The sequence below is a fragment of the Entelurus aequoreus genome, linkage group LG04 (genome assembly GCF_033978785.1).
Source record: "Entelurus aequoreus isolate RoL-2023_Sb linkage group LG04, RoL_Eaeq_v1.1, whole genome shotgun sequence".
Taxonomy (NCBI): Eukaryota; Metazoa; Chordata; class Actinopteri; order Syngnathiformes; family Syngnathidae; genus Entelurus; species Entelurus aequoreus.
In genome coordinates this window covers 85653438-85660937 of record NC_084734.1, presented here as the reverse complement: position 1 = coordinate 85660937, position 7500 = coordinate 85653438, and the positions used below count along the sequence as shown (strand labels likewise).

The 7500-nt window shown below is 34.8% G+C and overlaps 1 protein-coding gene across 3 annotated transcripts in view; it reads left to right on the top strand.

Moving 5' to 3' along the window:
• The window catches only part of spon2a (spondin 2a, extracellular matrix protein), a 107429-nt gene that overhangs the window by 697 nt on the left and 99232 nt on the right, over window positions 1-7500 (top strand). The window lies entirely within an intron of this gene.

Here is a 7500-nt window from a genome sequence, read left to right as displayed (position 1 = left end):
TTGGAGTCTCCTCACTCATCTTTGCATTGACCTGATCACTGACCGTGGAACAGACCACACCGCCTTTTAGGCAACCGTGGGTGGTCAAAGTCAATTGCGTCATTATTCTGCGTATATGCATTATTCATGCAATCATTTATTGTGGTTAAAATAACTTATTTTTGACAGCCCTTACACATATGTTATATATAGATATGTATATATGTATGGTTTTTTTGATTGATTGATTGAGACTTTTATTAGTAGGTTGCACAGTGAAGTACATATTCCGTACAATTGACCACTAAATGGTAACACCCGAATACGTTTTTCAACTTGTTTAAGTCGGGGTCCACTTAAATTGATTCATGATACAGATATATACTATCAGATATACTATCATTATAATACAGTCATCACATGGTGCATATATGTATGTATTTATAAGTGTATATATGTATGTGTATGTATGTATGTGTATATGTATGTATGTATATATGTGTATATATGTATACATATGTATATATGTATGTATATGTGTGTTTATACAGTATAAAGTATATATATATGTATATATGTATGTTTATACAGTATGTACTGTATATATATGTATATATGTATGTATATATGTATGTATATACGTATGTATATACGTATGTATATATGTATGTATATATGTATGTATATACATACGAATGTATATATGTATGTTTATACGTGCAAATGTATATATGTATGTATATACGTACGAATGTATACATGTATGTATATACGTACGAATGTATATATGTATGTATATATGTATGTATATACATATGTATATGTGTATGTATATACGTACGAATGTATACGTGTATGTATATACGTATGAATGTATACATGTATGTATATACGTACGAATGTATATATGTATGTATATACGTACGAATGTATATATGTATGTATATACGTACGAATGTATATATGTATGTATATACGTACGAATGTATATATGTATGTATATACGTACTAATGTATATATGTATGTATATACGTAAGAATGTATATATGTATGTATATATGTACGAATGTATATATGTATGTATATACGTACATATGTATATATGTATGTATACACGTACGAATGTATATATGTATGTATATACGTAGGAATGTATATATGTATGTATATACGTACGAATGTATATATGTATGTATATACGTAGGAATGTATATATGTATGTATATACGTACGTATGTATATATGTATGTATATACGTACGTACGTATATATGTATGTATATATGTAAGTACGTATGTATGTATGTACGTACGTATGTACGTATGTATGTACATATGTATATATGCATATACGTATGTATGTATGTTTATACATATGTACATGTATGTATGTATATACATATGTATGTACGTATGTATGTATGTATAGACGTATGTACAATAAATATGTGTATGTATATATATATATATACGATGTGTGTGTGTGTGTATCTGTATGTATATATAGTAGGTATATGCATATATGTATATATATATATATATATATATATATATATATATATATATATATATATATATATATATTAAACGTATTCCTGTTATGTAATTATATTATGTGTACTGTGTAATGATGCACTAAAATCCTTATATTCAGAATGCTCATATATATTTTTTCATTATTATCATTTCTTTGTAATTATTGTTACATAAATACATATACAAATATGAATATATATTTAAGGTATATTTCATATAATAAATGGTGTTAAAAACATAACAAAACATTGTGGTATCATGATATGCAGTATGTACATGTATTAGTGTTTCCCAAAAGGACTGCAATCTATTTGGGTGTTGGGTAATGACGCAATAGTTCAATTTGCATTAATGGTGCTGACACATTTGCCGATCCCTCCTGCTGTCTTTTTATGCTCTGGCAGATCAGGGCCATCATAATGTGTTTGTGAACGCGGGCGAACAGGTAGCGCCAAATCTATTTGTGGCAGGCCGCCACAGATACATGAATGTATGGGAACACTCTATACAGTATATCACAGCAAATATTTCTTTTGAATACATTTTTGGTGAATGGTTGCCAAATATGGTAACACAACACAGTGGCACTTCCGTTTCCATCAATTTGTTACAACGGGTCCATTGAAAACCAAAACAATTTTTCACATCGACGATGTAAATCTGTTTGTTCCAGACATCCAAAAATGTTTACACATTTTATCATTTATCATCACTTTTTAGATTAGATTAGATTTCTTTATTTGTACCCGCAGGTCAATTTGGCTAGCAGTGAGAGACATTCATACTAAAGTAAACACTATAATAAATACATCAAAAACAGTAAAATGGCTGCACAAATGGATAAATGAACATTTAACGTCACTTTATTGAACATTAGACTTACAGTATCAGTGTGGTGCATTCAATGACACTCTCAAAACATGGAATCTATGACTGGTTGACTTTGATTAAACTATCACTGTATGCTCCAACTTTATTTGGGCCTGTGTTGGCTTACCTTTCAGCCGTACTTACAGAGGTTGAAGTTCCAACGTGTGTTAAATTAGTTTACTAATACCGAGGCAGTGACTGAAATATAATTTTGAGTGAGTATTTTTGCTGAAAACCGAATCGTGTCTGTGAATATTCTCATTCATCCGGGTCCTCGTATTCTCGGGGCAATTACATCGATCGTAACTAGGGATGATGTTTGATAAGAAATTATCGAGTTTGAGCCCATTATCGAATCCTCTTATCGGACCGATTCCTTATCGATTCTCTTATCGATTCCAGATAGGTTGTTGTATATGTAAAAAACCACAATATTTGGTTTAACAAAAGCTCACTTTTATTTTATAAGAAAAAAATAAAATAAAATAAAAAAATAAATATTGACTGTTACCCCCCTAAAAAAAAAAAATAAATAAAAAATATTGACTGTTGTTACCCAAAGTATATTAAGTGGGATTTTTCAGAAAAACAAATATATACAGTAACACAAAAACAACCTGTCTCTGTGATCACTATAGGTATATAAATAATAATATAGTGTTAAATAAAATCAGTCCCTTGGGCACAAAACTGAAAATAATACAGCTCTCCAAAAAGTGCACTTCTGCTGCTATTGGAACATACTAACTACACACACCATGACACTAAGAACACCACAGTCATCAATCAACAATTCTTCTTCCCTTACATGAAGAAGAATTGGCATATTGACATAATTGCATATTGTCTGTTCTGCCCTCACTATACGTGTTGCGGTTATACAGCTTGGCAGACAGCTAACAAACAATCCAAGACGTCTAATAAAGTTCCAAAGCAGATTAATCCATTTAGGCTCTTTATTGTTGTTGATCTTGCTTTGTCTTTTCCTATATTTACTTTTTAAAAAATTGAAATACACACAATGACAAATGTATAAGCTTTGTGATTCAATTAACATACTGAAATGTAATACACAATATGTAAATATTAGCTTCACACACATATACAGTACTGTCATCAAACAAATACTTCTGAGTGTTGAAACTATTTCGATGGTGGAAATACGCGACTGGCAGCCATTTTAAGTCCTCAAAACATCCATTTAAACAGTGCACAAAAAACGTTTTTCAATAAACATCTTAGTATCAAACTTTCCACCTTAATATCGAGTTACATAAACAAGTTAAACAGTTTACTTACAGACTTATCTTTTCCAAGGCTTGTAAGAGCTAACACAACTTGTCTACTTCTCAATTGTCTCATGAACTGAACTGACTCGCCAACCCGGAAGTGCCCAAATTATTGACGCGTAGTATTTTCATATCGCCACAAGGTGTCAGTAAGAGTCTACAATCAAATGGGCATAACATTGCGTCCCACAGGGCATTTCACGTGGGAAAGGATTCGTTCTCAGGCATTCGAATAAAGAACCAACTCTTTTTCTTTACTATAGTGGTCTCGATAACGGGTACCGGTTCTCAAAAAGGGATTCGAGTCCGAGGACTCGGTTCTTTTCTTATCGAACAACCGGGAAAACCGGTTTCGAGCATCATCCCTAATCGTAACTAATCTGTTCAGTTCACCTTCGAAAATACTTTTCGCCTCTCACCCGAGCAGGTTTCATCAGTTCATGCACACAGACTTAGATCTAGTCTGATCTTCTTAGACACAGGTGTCAAACTCAAGGCACGGGGGCCAAATCTGGCCCACGACATAATTTTTACCTGGAAATGATATGTGTCAAAAAAGTACTTCATATTTTCTCACTAAATGTAATTGATTTTTTTCATTTTGACAGAAAAAAATATATGCACTGCTTGAAATTGCATATCTTTTAAATTTTAATAGTATCCAATTTTGCAACAAATATTACAGTATATTATCATACTGTCCAAACATGTTTTTGTCTTAATAAAAATAAATTTAAATACTTAACAGCAAACTACCCATGAAATTAATAAAAATTACAATACATTTGACGGTGTTCTTTACAGCATAATACTGTAAATTGAAAAAAAACTGCCAGTTTTTTGTGTAAAAATTCTGTTGATTGAACTGCCAGTTTTTTGACTGTAAAATCTACGGTTGTTGTTTTTAACGGTGTATTACTGTAAATGGAAGGACGGTACATTTGTTTTTACGGTAGAAAAACTGGCGATTAAGTTGCCAGAATAAAAAAAAGAACTTGTACTGTTTTTCCATTCACAATATAATGTTGTAGAAACCAAAATAATAATAAAACCACAAAAATTCTGGCACTTCCATTTTTTTCCATTTACCGTAAAATTGTTGTAAAATATGAAAAAAACACTATATTTTACAGTAAAATGTTGTATATGTAAAGTTTTTACTTTAAACGTGACAGTCTACTTAAAACAATTAATATAATTAATAATGAAATCCAGAGGCAAATTCGTACATTATTCACTGTTGCAAGCGGCCCTCTGATGGCAGCCATAACTGTGATGTGGCCCTCAATGAACACCAGTTTGACATCCCTGCTCTTAGACAAACTGAACAGTTGCAATCGATTAATTTCCCTGAGAACTAAAAAAAAAAGAGATGTATGACAATTGAGGTCCAGCTGTATTTATTTTGTGCGCTTTGGTGTTGCAGGCAACTTAAGCCGAGTAATAAGTTATTATTTTTAAGCTTATTGTCTTTGAGAAATCACATGGCTATTCTCCGTTATAGTAAGATGTACAGAGAAGTCCAACCTGCATGAAGAAATAAGGTTATATACCTAGGAAAGAGCAATTAGATGTACAAACCCCGTTTCCATATGAGTTGGGAAATTGTGTTAGATGTAAATATAAACTGAATACAATGATTTGCAAATCATTTTCAACCCATATTCAGTTGAATATGCTACAAAGACAACATATTTGATGTTCAAACTCATAAACATTTTTTTTTTTGCAAATAATCATTAACTTTAGAATTTGATGCCAGCAACACGTGACAAAGAAGTTGGGAAAGGTGGCAATAAATACTGATAAAGTTGAGGAATGCTCATCAAACACTTATTTGGAACATCCCACAGGTGAACAGGCAAATTGGGAACAGGTGGGTGCCATGATTGGCTATAAAAGTAGATTCCATGAAATGCTCAGTCATTCACAAACAAGGATGGGGCGAGGGTCACCACTTTGTCAACAAATGCGTGAGCAAATTGTTGAACAGTTTAAGAAAAACCTTTGTCAAGCAGCTATTGCAAGGAATTTAGGGATTTCACCATCTAAGGTCCGTAATATCATCAAAACTTTATTTTTTTTTGGCAAATAATAATTAACTTAGAATTTCATGGCTGCAACACGTGCCAAAGTAGTTGGGAAAGGGACATGTTCACCACTGTGTTACATGGCCTTTCCTTTTAACAACACTCAGTAAAGGTTTGGGAACTGAGGAGACACATTTTTGAAGCTTCTCAGGTGGAATTCTTTCCCATTCTTGCTTGATGTACAGCTTAAGTTGTTCAACAGTCCGGGGGTCTCCCTTCTGCTATTTTAGGCTTCATAATGCGCCACACATTTTCAATGGGAGACAGGTCTGGACTAAAAGCAGGCCAGTCTAGTACCCGCACTCTTTTACTATGAAGCCACGTTGATGTAACACGTGGCTTGGCATTGTCTTGCTGAAATAAGCAGGGGCGTCCATGGTAACGTTGCTTGGATGGCAACATATGTTGCTCCAAAACCTGTATGTACCTTTCAGCATTAATGGTGCCTTCACAGATGTGTAAGTTACCCATGTCTTGGGCACTAATACACCCCCATACCATCACACATGCTGGCTTTTACACTTTGCGCCTATAACAATCCGGATGGTTCCTTTGCTTTTTGGTCCGGAGGACACAACGTCCACAGTTTCCAAAAACAATTTGAAATGTGGTCTCGTCAGACCACAGAACACTTTTCCACTTTGTATCAGTCCATCTTAGATGAGCTCAGGCCCAGCGAAGCCGACGGCGTTTCTGGGTGTTGTTGATAAACGGTATTCGCCTTGCATAGGAGAGTTATAACTTGCACTTACAGATGTAGCGACCAACTGTAGTTACTGACAGTGGGTTTCTGAAGTGTTCCTGAGCCCATGTGGTGATATCCTTTACACACTGATGTGGCTTGTTGATGCAGTACAGCCTGAGGGATGGAAGGTCACGGGCTTAGCTGCTTACGTGCAGTGATTTCTCCACATTCTCTGAACCCTTTGATGATATTACGGAGCGTAGATGGTGAAATCCCTAAATTCCTTGCAATAGCTGCTTGAGAAAGGTTGTTCTTAAACTGTTCAACAATTTGCTCACGCATTTGTTGACAAAGTGGTGACCCTCGCCCCATCCTTGTTTGTGAATGACTGAGCATTTCATGGAATCTACTTTTATACCCAATCATGGCACCCACCTGTTCCCAATTAGCCTGTTCACCTGTGGGATGTTCCAAATAAGTGTTTGATGAGCATTCCTCAACTTTATCAGTATTTATTGCCACCTTTCCCAACTTCTTTGTCACGTTTTGCTGGCATCAAATTCTAAAGTTAATGATTATTTGCACAAAAAAAAATGTTTATCAGTTTGAACATCAAATATGTTGTCTTTGTAGCATATTCAACTGAATATGGCTTGAAAAGGATTTGCAAATCATTGTATTCCGTTTATATTTACATCTAACACCATTTCCCAACTCATATGGAAACGGGGTTTGTATACTATGCTGATACCGCGATTAGGAATGTCTCACTTGAGCGAGTACTGACCACCCAAAGCTGTGGTTGCACATTTAGCAGCCTCAGGTGCTCCTAAATTCAAGCGTAATTCTATGTGGTTCCTTCTTCTCAAGTGTGCTCAAAACGAGGCTTTTAAGAGCCGCTCTCTTCTCACTTGTCCTCTCTGAACTGTTGCCTGCATCGTCGTGCCCCCCCCCCCCCCCACCCCCCCCTTCGGGCCTGCATGAGACGCAGTGGAGTTGTGCCGGTGCCAAAGCTGAGCGCATTTATCTCTCTGTCTGCGCGTCCACGCTC